This window comes from Marmota monax, unplaced genomic scaffold, assembly GCF_021218885.2.
Source record: "Marmota monax isolate L192 unplaced genomic scaffold, Marmota_monax_Labrador192_F-V1.1 WCK01_AAM20220418_F8-fsc00002, whole genome shotgun sequence".
In the NCBI taxonomy this organism is placed as follows: Eukaryota; Metazoa; Chordata; class Mammalia; order Rodentia; family Sciuridae; genus Marmota; species Marmota monax.
The window spans coordinates 17460423-17478150 of record NW_026693571.1 but is presented as its reverse complement, the minus strand read 5'-3'; positions in this window follow the sequence as shown (position 1 = coordinate 17478150).

Sequence of the window (17728 nt, the reverse complement as noted above, 5' to 3'; positions counted from 1 at the left end):
AAATGCTTGACCTTGTGAGCATGTGACCCCATAAGAAGTTAACTTTAAAGAATTATTAAAAATAGTCCAATAAAACCTCATGGGGTTTTAGGTAAAGAAAAAAGAATTATAAATGATACAACTACTAATGACTAGGCCTAATTGTTAACCAAAACAAGAAGAACCTTTAAGTTATTGTAAACGCTCTTGTCCATGTTTTACATTGTAATATTTTAAAATGTTGATATGCAGCCATCCCTCAGTATCCAAGGGTGATGGATTCTAGAACCTCTGTGGATTCCAAAATCTGTGGATGCTTGGCACATCCAGACCATTTAAATCATCTCTTGATTATTTATAATATGTAATATGATGTAAATGCTATGTAAATACTTGTTATGACATATTAAGGAAAAATGACAAAAAGAAAATTTGTACATATTTAGTACAGATGTAATTTTTATTCCTGATTATTTTTGAGCTACTGTTAGTTAATCCGCAGATGCAGAACCCTCAGACAAGGAGGGATGACTGTATATACAGATTTTCTGCTCATGTACTTAGAGTAAAAGATTTTGAAAGAAGAGGCTGTCTTTTATGTCTCTATCTTTTATTCCTCTTGCATTCCCCTAGAGTACAAATGGAACCAAGAATCTAGAAGGTGTTTGATAAATATATTTCAAAGAAAGGATAAATGAGTAAGTAACCATTTGATCCTTGTGTCTCAGATGATTGAAAGCTAATTGTATCTCCTTGAAATTGTAAATATCCTAGAAAACTGTATTAAGGATTTAAGTACAACACTAAAAGCAAATATGGTAAGCTATATTAAACAAGCAAACAAAATAAATAACACTCATGGTATTCCTGCATTGATAGTTCAGGCCTTTATGTTCCTTCTTCTTAGTATTCTGTATTCCATACTTACAGCAAGTCCACAGCTAAAGAAGAATCTGTATGTGCTTAGCAGGAGGGGTGTTGGATGGCAATTTATCAGTTTCTTTCTATATTGGTGACTGAAACTTATGGCTCTCAGCACTTCCCAGTTGCTGGTGATTGATGGGTTTGTTTACTACTTCTCCCTTTGGTCTGGAGGGAGATACTGAGTGGGGTTTCTGCCAGCACTCTGGAAGGTTTGGCTCAGTCCCAGAGCCAAGATCTCTACAGCCCAAGCTGTGTTTATGCCACGGAAGCCCTTGGGCTTTTTTGGATTTTAATCACTTTCTGAACAGATGCATTTCTGTTAGGATGAACAAGGTATTGAAACTTGCACTCTTGCTCATTAAAATCTGAACTCGGTTTGGTAAAAAGACAGTGTTCATTTTTGCTTCCAACAGATAAATAAAAAGAAAAAAAAGTTTCTTTTCGTCTGATTCCACAGTTACTTTTGTGTCCAAAATTAAAGCGACTACTAACCTGTAATCTCAAATTATTAACAGACCCTGTTCAGTTGAACAAGGAGAAGAGTTAAGTGAAAAAAACATATGTTAGATAATAATGAATCCCCTGTGCACAGCAAAGGTGTATATTGTAGCTTGCTGTTTGCTGTCTTTGAGAAAATAAAATGTGTGTATGCATGAGTAATTAGGCTTTACACACACAAGCACATGTGTTTACTTTTCATTATCTGAGAAGGTCCAGAGTGGGTTAGTTAATTGCAGACATTGGCTTTCACACAAAAACAGGAGTTACTTTTAATTTCATAGCACTGTTCTATGAAGATGGAGGATGGGAAATTAAGCCAAAATTAATAAAAGTAATTTTTGTAGCTTCTTACTGCCAGAAAACATCGTATACACTGTCTGATAATTGACTTGTATTGCTTTGTATGCCTGGCAGCCTCTCTCCCTTTTATTTCTCCACTATTGTTTATTGCCTTCTCTGAAAAGCTCCTGGAAACCGGATCTGGTATTTTTATTGTGTTGAAATGATTCTGGTAAAAACAGGTTCTAAGTAAACAGACAGGTGTCAAGAAAAGCAGCTGGATCTGGTTTAGAGGTCTAGCAGATGGGGAAAGCACTAAAATGGAAATGGAGAGAAAGAACCTTTGATTGTCTGATACAGACACCATTGTGGTTGTGCATTTGTGAGCTTTTCCAAGAGTTTCTAGCTACTGTGCTTGATCAGATTGTAACTCTGTTAAAAGAGGAAAATGGCAAGATAATTAAGTGGAAGAGAGACATCCCTCAGGAGGACTGGAAGAGAGAGAAAAGGCTATCTCTAGTTCATTCCAAGTTTTGGTTAGAAAAATACAGTACTCTGATGACTTAGGTGAATAAAGCATCTTTAAAGTGAATTGCCAGTATGATTAGAAGGAACAAATAGAAATTTCATGAATTGTGTAAAGCAATCTTGCTTTTTCCTACCCTAGTAACCTCTGATTCTTCAGGCCACACCAGTTGAGAGCTAAACACAGAATCTATCAGCAATAACAGATTATTTTATTAGCTTGACTGCTTCTTGCAGAATCTTCTCTCACCCCTGTATTTCTGGACACTACCAAGGCATGCTTTGTGTAAGCTCGCTAATCAACCCTTCTTAGCTGTAACATGTCAGCTGCCATTTCTTCCTGTTTTGCTCTCACTCTACTTTCCTGCAGTGTCTGCTGTGGAGAACTTCAATTCGCCACGAGTCTTGTGAGAGCAGATTCAATTACTGTCACCAGTCACAGTGGCAGTTAATGTGTCGGGAGTCTTTGGTTTCAAGAGACAAAAACCCAGTTTAATTTCACCTTGGTTGGCTGATGAAATCCCCTGGCGGGGTTGCACTGGTCTCAGGAGCCCACCAGAATTAGGGAATTTAACCCTGACAGGAATCTCCTCCTCTCAGATGAACTTCCTCTTCCTTTCCAATTCATATGCTAATAGTTTACATTGTGATTGCATCACCCCAAAGAGACTGCTGACTCTCTCAACTGTAGGCGAGGGTCCCATTGGCCCTGTGTGGGTTGGATGCCTTCACTGGGGGCAATCAACTTGTGTATGGAGGAGTATTTAATTGGTATGGTGGGGGTGTCTGAGCAAGCTGTGCCTTTAACATAGACCAAATATGTTTGTGTCTCTCTGCAGTGTCAGAATTTATTGAATAACAACGTCACAAGCTACATCACTTTCATGGTTGCTATTCACTGAGTACTTTTGTGTCACTTGGTGATCATAGATGGGCAATTACAGTTTCTTTTATTCTGATCTTATTTACTAATATCTACAAAAGTCAAGTGTCACAACACTCTTCACATTATATATAATATATGTTATAATATATATATATATATATATATATATATATATATGCCTGATACTCAATGTATGTGTGTGTATGTATGTATGTATATATAATATTATATATAAAATTATATAAATAATTAAAGAGAGGACTAAGGCAGCCACAAGATTCCAGAAGGCTGCACCAAGAGCAAAGGCAGAGAGCAGATAGAAATGCAAAAGTCACTGCAGGTGGTCAGATGAGATTATCAATCAGGAACCAGACAAGAACTTGTTTATGGTGCAGAGCTGTCAGAATGTGATACTTATTCTAGGCCAGGGTCCCTATGGCAGGCAATTTGGAAATGGGCCAGGGTCAAGCAGGGGAATCAAACTGAACTGAAATCTGGCGAGTGAGAATCAGAGGTTCAGACCTCCTGACACGGGGTGCTGCCTCAACCGGTCGTGGGGAGCTCCTCCTTTTAAAGATCTCAGGTGAGGGGGTCACTTTGTTTGGTGGTCTGGTCTGATAAGCTCATGCCACCTGATTTATGTGATATGAGGTTGATATGCCCATGTATCCATGTGCTTCTGATGAGTTTGTTAAGTCCATAGGTGGCCATTTTTATTAGCACGATTAATTTATCAGTTTACACCTTATGGTTGAGCCATCCAGATGGTGGTGGTTTACTTGTACAGACAAGGTATTGACTTATTCTACCTTGGCACCTGTGCTCAAAATAGAGTAACTCATGGCAAATTACATCTTTACACAACAGAGTATTTCAGAGCTAGTCACAGCCTGAACATGGATGTTCTGTTCATCATGGAGTAACTCAGGGCAGGGTACAGTCTGTTCTCCACATGGAGTATCAGGTGCCTCCTCCTGGATGAACACATTGTGACACAGCAGCTAGTAACTTGTGATCAGGAGTCACATCTGACTCCTCACTACTGAATCCTGAGCACAGACCTTCTTAATAGTATTTTTTAAATGAATGGATTATGTGTATGCATTCTTGTGTGTGTACATATCATAGAGCAGTGGTGAGCAGAGACAACCAAGGGCATCCTCTGTGCTCCTGTTACTGTCATTTCCCATGGATACCTACAGTGATAATACTGAAACCAACTTAAAGGATCCCAGTTTCAACATCATGCTGATCTTGTTTTAGTCTCTCTTACATCCTGTGCTTCAATGAGGAAAAAATAATTCCTTGCCCAGGATTGCTGCTGCTGCTGCTGTGATCTCTGTTTCTTACTGCTGAGATCAGGCTGCAGTAGAGCTGTTGTCCATGATAAATAAGTCACTGGCACCTGGAGAGCATGATATTTGACAGATGCTTGCATATCATATTCACACAGACCCCAGAGGATTTTCTGTTTGAACAAGGAGACCCCCGTCTTGCTCCTAAGCCTCAGGTCTTCAGAGGTACTGTCCTGTGGTCTTAAAAACTTTTGGAGATTTTTATGTACTTTTTCAGCATTGCCTGCATGTTCTGCTGCCTGGTCCTCAATGATGGGCTCGTAACCCCAGTATCAGGTTCTGCTGGTTAATTCCTCTGAGGTTAAGGTATCTAGACTGGGTCACGTCTGTGTTCCTGAGTAACTCTTCCTTTTGGATCAGTTATTTCCCACATGCTCCTGAGGTTTTCATGCAACTCCCATTCTGGTGGTTCTGCTCGACCTCTGAACATGCCTTGGCATGTCCAAATCTCAAGGCACACATAATTCAGGCTGTAACTGGGGCTCCTGTGTCTGTTCTGCCTGGATGAACAGAATACTTTAGTTCAGCTTCCATTTCTCTATTTCCAATACCCTACACTGTAAACAGGACGGAGCTTAGGTATGATTGTGACAGGAAATGTGTCTTTATGGGCTCTGACTTTTCTGTCTCTTATTAATCATTTCCCCTCTGGATGATGATTTCCCCTGCCTTGAGGCATAAATCTACCTAGATATTCGCATTTTAACCTTTCTGTTCCAGATTATAATTGTTTGTTGATGTAATTGTGAGGGAAAACTTTTTTGTTTACTTGGCTCCAGTCGTGAAAGGAGAGTGAAAGGAGAGCTACTCTGTTTCTTGGTGGAGGGAGGGTAGAGTTGAAAGTGAGCCCCAGGGGGTGGGAGGGCACTTGGGCTCAGGCTTTTAAGAGGTGACTAGAGCCAGGTGTGGTAGTGCATGCCTGTAATCTCAGCAGTTTGGGAAGCTGAGGCAGGAGGATTGCAAGTTCAAAGCCAGTCTTAGCAATTCAGTGAGGACTTAAGTTAACTTAGTGAGACTGTCTCAAAAAAATAAAAAGGGTTGAGGTTGTGGCTCAGTGGTTAAGCACCTCTGGGTTCAATCCACAGTACAGATATATCTCTCTCTCTATATATATATATATCTATATATATATGACTAGATTGCAGAATGAGCAATGAGTCCTGTCTTTTTTCTTCTCTGTCATTCTGTATTTTCTTAGAGAGGAAACCAGCAAGGGAAGGACAGAGTCCACTGAAATTTATTTCTAGGAGTTTCAAGGGTAGAGAAGTAAATGCTCATAGACATCTGCTCCTTCAGGACCAGGAGTTTAACCTGAAATTGCCCTAGTCTTCCCCATCACCAATTATTGTTCTCCGAATTTAGCCTTCTTCCCTGGTTGGAATGCAGTTCCATTTTATTGCTCAAATTGAATCATTCTACCTTCTTGTGGAAAAATGCATTCTTTTTAGATTTACTGCATTTATTTCTTTTAAATTTGAAAGTAGTATCAACACAATGACAAGAAGTTGGAAAACAGAGAAAAGATGAAAAAAAAGTACAAATTTTCTAACATACAAGAGTTCAACATTTTATCTATATCATAACTCCTTTCTATTTTTTTCCCCAAGAATAGTTTTTAAAAATTATAAGCAGATATAAAATTGTGTGGATCACTTGGGAATATACTTTTTTGGGCTTATTCTTTAAATGCCTTTTCTTCATTCTTGAATGGTCTTCATGACCAGTTAGTATGTATTTGGTGTAAATTTTGTGTTTAATTATGCTTTCATCCAGTGATCCAAAGTGCTTCCTCATTTGATTTTAACTTCTGGTCAGAAAGCTTGTAACAATGGAATCTGTTTTTAGAAAAGTTCTCTTTAATAATTGATGTAATGCTGCAGTTTGGAGTTTAGAGCTCCCATGATAACTGAATTGGGTCATAAGACTGAACAATGTTGCTGTTAGAGAAAGACCAAAACACCCATCCATCACACAGTTCAGTTGGAGAGTTATGTAACTCAGTGTAAGGGAAAGCTCAGGAAACGTGTTGTGTTTCATGTGATATATGGTCTCAATGGCGAAAGCAAATTTTTCTGCTTCTTGCATTAGATCAGGAGATACTTTGAAGCCTCTTCTCCTCCACCATTCTATTTCTTTATGTCTCCCCACAGCACTAAACAAACGAGATGCTTTTGTCTTCATTGATGATTTGGGTAACAATGACAGGTTCTTGCTTATGATTTGAGCTTGCAAACAGTAGAAAATTAAGCCAGGTATTTTAGTTATTTCCCAATGCTGGTTCCCTGAACAATACCCTAAAACAATTTCAAACTGCTTTGTTTATTTGGGAATTTCAGGTGAATATGGAACATTTAGGCCTGAATTGTTTTCCAATTGTGCTTTCGGTGTATATATCTATTTCTTAAGAGAGTAAGGTGTATGTATCATTGCTAAGGTCTGAAATGATTGCCTTGGAAGTATATTCTGACCTGAACTAAAAGTCTGGCTTTTTGTAGTCATACATTTTGAAAGAATACCAGAAAGTACCCCTGAATAATTAATTGTAGCTTAAACCCAGAACACTGATTGCCACAGCGTTAGGTATGACATTCATTAGCTTTGCAGTGCACAAGCCATCCCTCTGGAGCAGGGAGGAGTCTGGAGAGAGCTGTTGGAATCTGCTGGTTCCCACAGCATCCATCATCTGGGGGCTGCCAATGTCCTCAGACACCAAGAGAAAAGCAGAGGAGAGCAGGTGCTGTTTGCTTCCTTTCATTTTCACTGTGAACTAAACCCTAGCATATTAAAATGCACGTTTTGTTATATTTTATTTAATGCATAAGTAGTTGTAGGAAGAATATATATGAAACAAGTAATTTGAGAATTCAAACCATTTGGTTGGTGAATTTGAATTCTCTCTTCTTTCTACCCTCCAATTTATTTCTAATTCTAATTCTAATTCTGCCTGGTAGAGAGGCTGAGTTGGACATTGGTATTTTGAAGGTGTTTATAGTCCTAACAGCTGTAAATGTGTCTTCAGCGTCAGATTGTGGCAAAGGACTGAAAATTTCTCTTGGCATGTGGGCAACATCATCAAGAAATACTGCAGCTGGGTTTAGATTTCAAGGTGTGGCCAATTGATCCATATAGAGTGAAGAGTTTATTTTATGTTTAAACATTTTAATATTTGCTGATATTTGGATTGGCAGTTCTCAAGTATTTTGCTCTCAGAGCTACTTAACATTTAAAAATTGTTGATGTTCCCTGAAGAATTTTTGCTGAAATGGCTTTTGACTATCAAGGTTTACCACTTTAGAAATTCAAACTGAGAAACTGGAAAAAAATATCAACTCAAAGTTTTAAGATAATAAGCCAGTTGCATATTTTTTGATCATGTGTAGTGTACTATATATTCTCTTTTTTTTGTAAATTAGAGCTTTATAATTGTACTCAGTGGTTGGGCTCATCCAGATAAACTCAAAATATGTGTAGAATTTGATTTCAGTGCATGATTCCCCTCATGATTCCCTCCCTCATTTCGCCCCTTCCCCATTTTCCCTCCCCTCTCCCATTCTCTTTCCTCTACTCTACTGGATTCCTTATGTTCATCTGTTTATTGATATTTGATCGTTCTTTCTTTCTATGCATAAAGTGAGGGTTCCTTGTCGAATATTTATATATGCATATGACGTGACTTTTAAAGAATTCATTTTGCATTGCCTCCCTTACCCATCCCTGTATTCTGCCTCTTGATCTTCTTCTACATTACTGATCTTCCCTCTATCTTTATATGATTCCATCCTTCCCTCTCCCTTTCTTTTATTTTACTCTAATGTCCGAATATGAGACAAAACATCCAACCTCTGAGTTTCTGAGTTTAAGCCAGTTGCATGTTAATGGAAATAATATTTTTATTCAAAAATTCACCTTTTATTTTTTTTATAGATTGATCAACTTTATTTCCAAATTATTTGGCACCCATTTTTTCTTTTTTAAAATTTCAAATAATGCTAAATATTACACATGATTTAAACATATGGTATTAACACTCATTTTATGGAAAATCAATCTTATTTGAATACATTGCAGATATAAATTAGATTTCAGAGAAGCACCAAAAATCTGGAGTTCTATTTTAACTCAAACATTGTGGGTTGTTATTTTTTTGTTATTGTGGTTTCGGATATGTTAGTTCAAGTTATATAAAAAAACAATAAAAAATAAAATAAAATTTCCTACTCTTAAAATTATAATATCTATAGACTTTGAAAATTCACCTTTTCTAAGATAAAAAAGATAAGTTAGTGAGAAGGGCTATATTGTTTCACAATTTTGAAATCTCTTTAATAGTTCATGACAGTTGGATTATTATATATGCTCTGAATTCAGTCTATATGTACAGATGTGTGAAGATTACTGTGGGTAATCTTTTTGGATATTGAACTACAATTAGGCAAGTGATGGTTTCTTAAAGGTTAGTTGTAACCTAAGATTTAAGATTTAGTGGAATCTAAAGCCTTATCAATTAACTTTTTTTTGTATTGTTACATTAAAATTCTTTTTTCTGTCTTGTGATATGATTGGATTTTTCTAACCATGCATAGTTCCTAACATCATGCATAAGTTATTTGAGAACTATTGGTTCACTGAGTTATGCCTATTTTCCAGATGTTGACATATTTTATTATGTAATATGAAGACATCACATTTGTGAACACCATCACAGAAAACTCATTAGAAAAGTCTTTGGTATCGGAAGCTGTCAACCTCAGTGCTCTGAGTTTTCACAATTCTGTTTTTGCTGAATGCCAGATTCAGTCATTGGCAATAGATCCTATCAGTTTTCTTTAAAACAACAGGCTTACTTTGTTCATTTTTGAGGAAATATCTACCAAACACCCAAGTCTGAAATAAGCACAATCAGGATTGTCACTTGGTCTTTCAAGTAAAATTGATGTTCTGTGAAGAGAGCAGCTAGCACAAACCACACTCAAACAATAGCCGGAGGCCTTTCTTTTTTTTTTTTTTTTTAATTTTTTATTGTGGGTTGTTCAAAACATTACAAATTTCTTGACATATCATATTCCACACTTTGATTCTAGCGGGTTATGAACTCCCACCTTCACCCCATACACAGATTGCAGATTCACATCAGTTACACATCCATTGATTTACAAATTGCCATACTAGTGTCTGTTGTGCTCCGCTGCCTTTCCCATCATCCACCCTCCCCCCTCCCCACCTCTCCCCTCCCCTCCCCTCCTCTCTCTCTACCCCCTCCACTGTATAACCCTGAGGGTCTCCTTCCATTACCGTGCAATTTACCTTCTCTCTCCCTTTCCCTCCCACCTCTCATCCCTGTTAAATGTTAATCTTCTTCTCCTGTTCTTCGTCCCTACTCTGTTCTTAGTTACTTTCCTTATATCAAAGAAGACATTTGGCATTTGTTTTTTAGGGATTGGCTAGCTTCACTTAGCATAATCTGCTCTAATGCCATCCATTTCCCTGTAAATTCTATGATTTTGTCATTTTTTAATGCAGAGTAATACTCCATTGTGTATAAATGCCACATTTTTTTTATCCATTCGTCTATTGAAGGGCATCTAGGTTGGTTCCACAGTCTTGCTATTGTGAACTGTGCTGCTATGAACATCGATGTAGCAGTGTCCCTGTAGCATGCTCTTTTTAGGTCTTTAGGGAATAGACCAAGAAGGGGAATAGCTGGGTCAAATGGTGGCTCCATTCCCAGCTTTCCAAGAAATCTCCATACTGCTTTCCAAATTGGCTGCACCAATCTGCAGTCCCACCAGCAATGTACAAGTGTACCCTTTTCCCCACATCCTCGCCAGCACTTGTTGTTGTTTGACTTCCTAATGGCTGCCAATCTTACTGGAGTGAGATGGTATCTTAGGGTGGTTTTGATTTGCATTTCTCTGACAGCTAGAGATGTTGAGCATTTTTTCATGTACTTGTTGATTGACTGTATGTCCTCCTCTGTGAAGTGTCTGTTCAGGTCCTTGGCCCATTTGTTGATTGGGTTGTTTGTTCTCTTATTGTCTAATTTTTTGAGTTCTTTGTATACTCTGGATATTAGGGCTCTATCTGAAGTGTGAGGAGTAAAGATTTGTTCCCAGGATGTAGGCTCCCTATTTACCTCTCTTATTGTTTCTTTTGCTGAGAAAAAACTTCTTAGTTTGAGTAAGTCCCATTTGTTGATTCTAGTTATTAACTTTTGTGCTATGGGTGTCCTATTGAGGAATTTGGAGCCCGACCCCACCGACTGTAGATCGTAGCCAACTTTTTCTTCTATCAGACGGCGCGTCTCTGATTTGATATCAAGTTCCTTGATCCATTTTGAATTCACTTTTGTGCATGGCGAGAGAAAGGGATTCAGTTTCATTTTGTTGCATATGGATTTCCAGTTTTCCCAGCACCATTTGTTGAAGATGCTATCCTTCCTCCATTGCATGCTTTTAGCCCCTTTATCAAATATAAGATAGTTGTAGTTTTGTGGATTGGTTTCTGTGTCCTCTATTCTGTACCATTGGTCCACACGCCTGTTTTGGTACCAGTACCATGCTGTTTTTGTTACTATTGCTCTGTAGTATAGTTTGAAGTCTGGTATCGCTATACCGCCTGATTCACACTTCTTGCTTAGCATTGTTTTTGCTATTCTGGGTCTTTTATTTTTCCATATGAATTTCATGATTGCTTTCTCTATTTCTACAAGAAATGCCATTGGGATTTTGATTGGCATTGCATTAAACCTATAGAGAACTTTTGGTAATATCGCCATTTTGATGATGTTAGTTCTGCCTATCCATGAACAGGGTATATTTTTCCATCTTCTAAGATCTTCTTCTATTTCTCTCTTTAGGGTTCTGTAGTTTTCATTGTATAAGTCTTTCACCTCTTTTGTTAGGTTGATTCCCAAGTATTTTATTTTTTTGAAGATATTTTGAATGGAGTGGTTGTCCTCATTTCCATTTCAGAGGATTTGTCGCTGATATACAGGAATGCCTTTGATTTATGCGTGTTGATTTTAAATCCTGCCACTTTGCTGAATTCATTTATTAGCTCTAATAGTTTCTTTGTAGAGCCTTTTGGGTCTGCTAGATATAGAATCATATCATCTGCAAATAGTGATAATTTAATTTCTTCTTTTCCTATTTTTATGCCTTTAATTTCTTTCGTCTGTCTAATTGCTCTGGCCAGTGTTTCGAGAACTATGTTGAAGAGAAGTGGAGAGAGAGGGCATCCCTGTCTTGTTCCAGATTTTAGAGGGAATGCCTTCAGTTTTTCTCCATTCAGAATAATGCTAGCCTGAGGCTTAGCATAGATTGCTTTTACAATATTGAGGTATGTTCCTGTTATCCCTAGTTTTTCTAGAGTTTTGAACATAAAGGGATGCTGTACTTTGTCAAATGCTTTTTCCGCATCTATCGAGATGATCATATGGTTCTTATTTTTAAGTCTATTGATGTGGTGAATAACATTTATTGATTTCCGTATATTGAACCAGCCTTGCATCCCAGGGATGAATCCTACTTGAGACTAACATGATACTTTGTTGTGAAGCAGAATGTGCTACATTTCATTACAGAACATATAGAAAACGTAAGTAATTCAACTTTTAAATGTAATAAAATTAATATTTTTCACCACTTTATGAAGATCTAGAAACCCCCACTCATTGGTATAATCATAATTATTTCTATTGCAGGCACCTGAGTGCCATCAGTTCATCATGTGTGTGCTCCACCAGTTTCTCCCACTATTGCTCTTGTACAACCAGTACAAATGACAACACTCCAAGAAAACAAAAAAAGTCACTAACATTATTGTCTCATTGTGAAAGTGACTCTGACTTCTTACACCCCTGAAAATGTCTCAGGGCTCCCCAGGGGCCACATGCCATACCTTTAAAACTACTCATCTAAATCCTAAACTGACTTTATTTTTGATCTACATTTTTAGCAGATTATGGAAGCAGACTAAATGAAACAAATTTTAAGATACGAAATTTTAATGGTTTGACAGATTGCAAGTTTCATACAAGTTTTAATACTAAAAGAAAGTGATGATATATTTCCCATTGTACAAAAAGAATTTTCAGAGGCAAAAAAAGTATACCATTATCAAATTCTATATTAGAAAATGAGAAGAAAAACTTTGGGCAAAGGGGAGAGAGTGGAGGGAGGGGGATGGGGACAAGAGAGATGGTGGAATGAAATGGACATCATCACCTTAGGTATATGAAAGACTGTATGTGTGGTGCGATGCTACATCATGTGCAACTAGATAAATGAAAAGTTGTGTGGCAATTGTGTACAGTGAATCAAAATGCATTCTGCTGTCATATACACCTAATTATAATAAATAAATTAAAAAAGAAAATGAGAATAAAAGATTAAATTCAAACTTTCCAATACTTACTCATTCAACAAATATTTAAAAATGTGCACTACTGGCAAGATACATAGAATGAGAAGTAGGATAAAATTTAGAAATAATAAATATATAGTAATGCACTTTCATAAAAATGTTTTTGTGATTAATTTAAAAAGTACTCTTTATGCATATGTTTCACAGAGTTAGTTCTATTTGTTTATTTAAGTGAATATTTACTTTCCATTTCAGGTAGAAGAATCTTGGTATCAAATCAATTCTGTAATGGTAGTTGATGTTGAATTGAAATGTCATATGAAATCTAGGGTCCTTCTCTAAAGGACCTCCTTCCTTCCCTCTCTCCCTTCCTCTTTCTTTCCTGCCTCCCACTTACTGTGAAATATTTAGTTTTAAAAATTATCCACTTTCTTTAGTTGAACGAAAGGCTTTGCTTGTTTTACTTATTTTTTTTAAAGAAACAATCTGTTTATTCTTGTTAAAATATATTTCTTGGAATGAGTTTGAAAACATAATTATGCATCACTTCTACCTTGTTTTCATTTTTATTTCCAGCTGTAACAACTCTGAATTCTTTTATTTAATATTTATTTTTTAGTTATAGGTAGACACAATATCTTTATTTCATTTTTAGTGTGGTGCTGAGGATCAAACTCAGTGCCTCATGTGTGCTAGGTAAGTGATCTACCACTGAGCTACAACCCTAGCCCCTGAATTCCTATATCCATATTGTAAGGTTCTTCTTAGATCTCTTCCATAACACAGTATTAATATAATACTGGCATAATTGATGGGTGGCCCTGCTCTTATATTCAAAAGAAGATTGTGTATCAGTTAAGAACTCAGACTCTGGAGTAAAGTTCTAATTCCATATCTACTGACCTTGGTGAAATTATTTAACCTCATGGTCCTTGGTTTTTTCGATTATAAATATGGTCTTGTAGTAGTACCTACTATCATTGGGGCTTAATTAAGATAATACTTGCATGGGCTAAAACCTGGTGACTGGCACATAGTTAACATTTAATGTATTTTGGTTATTATAACTTCTGAGTGTCCTTAGCATTTGTATTAGGTAAGATAGAAGGGTTCTAACAATAAATACTTATTATTTTCTTAATGCTGACTGTTGTGTTAATAAAATTTCTAGAAACTATTGGTCACTGTCCAAAAAAGACAATCTACTAGTATGGAGAGGATAAAAAGTTTTATATACACCATAAAATGTATGCAAAAAAAAAAATGTTGCAGTCTCTTTTAAGTTCCTAATCTACAAGTAGAAGTTTGTAATAATGTATTGTAATTTAATAATTTTAGTCTAACCTGATGATTTTGTCAATGTGTTAGCCAGTTTTCCATTGCTATGGAAAATTCCCATGAAAGATGATATATCATGAACTTTGTAATATTTTGAACAACCAATTAAATAAATAAATAAATAAAAAGAAAATTCCCCAGATTATCAACTTATATGGAGGGGAGGTTTATTTATTTATTTTTAATATTTATTTTTTAGTTGTAGTTGGACACAATACCTTTATTTTTATGTGGTGCTAAGGGATCGAACCCAGGGCCTTGCACATGCTAGACGATCGCTCTACCTCTGAGCCACAACCTCAGCCCAAGGTTGGGGGGTGGTTATTTTGGCACAAGGTTTATTTGGTTTATCAACCTTTTATTTGGCTTCAGGGGTTTCAATATATGGTCCCTTGGCCCTGATGCTTTAGGCCTGTGGTGAGGCAGAACATCACGGCAGAAGTATGTGGCTGCAGAGTAACAGAGAAAGGAAGAGAGTTGGGTGTGGTCATGCACACCTGTAATCCTAGCAGCTCGGGAGACTGAGGCAGGAGGATCACAATTTCAAAGCCAGTCTCAGCAACTTAGCAAGGCCCTAAGCCACTCAGTAGAAACCTTGTCTAAAATTAAAAAAAATTAAATTAAAAAAAGGGAGCTGGAGTGGTTCAATCTGTGGTTCCCCCCCCCCAGAACCCCCAAAAGGGGCCAGATACAAATATTCCCTTTGGGGGCATGACTCCAGTGACCTAATTTCCTTCCACTAGGCCCCGTTTCCTAAAGGTTTCACCTCCTTCCAATAATGCCGCATTCTAGAGCATGCCACATTCTTTAGCATGTGGGCCTTCAGAGAACATTGAAGATCTGAACTGTAATAGGCAACCCCTGTGTTTTATGGCCTAAATGCCAGCACTTTGGGTTTTATTTTTCTTAACTTGCTCCTCTCCAGCCTAGTGTCTGAGTGTCTTGGAGAAGGGGATCCTCTGGTGAAGGGAAGGAATCTCTGATTAGAGAAAGCAAACACAAACTCAATTTCTCCTGTACTTTCCCAACAGTTTTCTATACTAGTTATGTGTGAGGTTTCCCCACCCACCAAGCAAGCACCGCTGTATCAGTGGACAACAGCTGAGTGTCCCCTAATTCAATTCAGTTCTGACACTGTCTACCTGGAGATACCATCAAATCCTACAGGCTGAGAGCTTGATTCTCAAGGATGTCCCTTCCCAACCCCACTTCAGATATAAGTCCCAGGATTTTTTTTTGGGGGGGGGTTGTTGCTGTTTTGCTTGTTTTCCTGTGCTTCTGACCCTCTGGCTATAAATCAGTGCTCCTACCACCCCTCCTTGGCTTCCACTAATTTGCTAGAGCAACATAGAGAACTGGGGGAAATACACCTACCAGCAGAGGACATTGCAAAGGATAGCAAAGAATAGTGAGGGTGAGGTGGGAGGAGTGCAGAGCTTCCTGAGTGCTCTCTGAGGACGCTGTTCTCCAGGTAGCTCTACCTGTTCAGCAAGGAGGAAGCTCCCTAAACTCTGTCTTTTTGAGGTTTGATGGAGGCTCTGTTACATAAGTGTCTTTGATTAAATCATTGACTACTGGTGATCAGCTTCCAGCCATCAGTCACTTCATTAGCATGCCAAAGGACAGTATCACTTGGAAGAGTCCAAGGGTTTTAGGAGTTGTGTTCCAGTATACATGGAGGTAGGCTATATATATATATATATATATATATATATATATATATATATATATATATATATATATATTGTGCAATGTCCCAGTTCCTTGGTTTATTTCAAGGTTGTATGTTCCAGGTCTTTATGGAAATGCCTCTTGTATACGCTGTTGGTTATCTTGTTAGACTCACAGGCTGAGGTCCTTGTCTATTCCCTATAAATTTAGGGCAGGGCTACGGATCTGTCTCTGTCTTTGGTTATTGGTCTTAAGATGATGGTGACATCTATTCAGTCCTAGAAACACTTTACTCTCATCTCACTGACTTCCCAGTGACCCAAGACATACTGTAAGCAGAATTCTCTTTGCCGTCTTGGAGTCAAACAAGCGGTACAACAGGGACTTAGACTTTTTCCTGCTAAAAGCCGGATTAAAAACTTGTCATCTCTGTCTCCATTTTGCACTGACTCCTTTGCTCTGAGTTATCTTGGATTCCAGGAACAACAGGCCTGATGGATGAATCAAAGTTGAGTCCCAGGGGAAAAGGAACTTACTTATCTCCAAGAAAGCCCTACTTGACCAATCCTGAGATAATTATGCACAGACCAGCCTGATCAAGATTGCCTGCTTGGATAGGTATGAAAAGCCTCCAGCTACACAGACCCCCAACCTTGTCCTTGTTTCCCTTTCCATAAAGCTGCAAAGTCATTATCAGCCCCTCCAAGAGAGGGCTAAGGACATAGGTCCCCTTGTCTTCCCAGTGTAGCTATACTGATTAAAGTCCCTATTGTGCTTTTCACCATTAGTTTTTGTTTGTTTTTTTTGGTGAGTGACTGGACTGATTGGCTGGATCCCCAGAGTCAGGCCTCTGATCTTGAGCTCCAGTGACAGTGGGAACATCCATTTTTGGAGAACTTGACTAAGATCCTCTTTCTGCCTGAAGACACTCTGCTACAACTTCTACTGTTGTCACCACTCCTAACATGGAGTAGGATAAATCCCTGTTTTATAAGCATCCCCCAGATCTAATGGACTTGTCTAGATCTTAGCAGAACAGGACACAAGCATCTCACCTATGTTTGCGTTCTTCTCTTTTCCTTGGCTGGAACAGCAGATTCCACCTCCTTAAGTCACACTGTGAGTTCTGTGAGCTGCTGCCTCTCCATGTGCCTAAAGTGGAGCTGTGTGCTGGGAACATCTTTCTATCCTGATAGCCTGGGTCTCCTGAGGAGGTTCTGAAAGTCAACTCTAAGAACCAAAGTGCATTACCAGCTTCTTCCCTTCCCTAGAAGAAATCTCAAAGCTCAAATTAGTAAAGAAAAGCTACAAAGGACTTAAGAGGAAGAAACTAAGAACATTGCTTTAATTGTCACAACATAGCATTTCTTAATTTACCAGTGGTGATCTAATCACAAAACTTCACCTTCTTCCAACACACAGTGTTTTATACTGGGCAGGTCCATTATTTTCATGGCTGGAAAGAAGAAAATTAGGATGAGAGGCTGTAAAGGGATTTGATGTAGTTAGAATCTGAACATAAGTAGTAGGGAAAAAGAAAAAGAGAGACATACTTAAGGTTCTCTGAGAACACCAATGCCGTCTATTTTCTTAATTTGTTCTTTTTAGTATACATGACAGTAGCCAAGTCAGCTATTAATGCTGCATAAAACGGAAGTTTTCTTGAACATTTTATAATGTTGCCTTTAAGACTCAGGGGTACCCATTTTGATGGCTGATTAGAAAAAATGACTACTTGAAATCCAATACATACAAGTCTCATCCAATGATACATCAAGAACACTTATGGTACAATCTAAAATATTATTGCTAGGTAGAATTTCTTTAAAATTTCAACATTTTTCTTGAGGATACATAAAATGGATTAGGCCGCTGGAGTCGGTCTCTCTGGGTTTGAGTCCTGGAC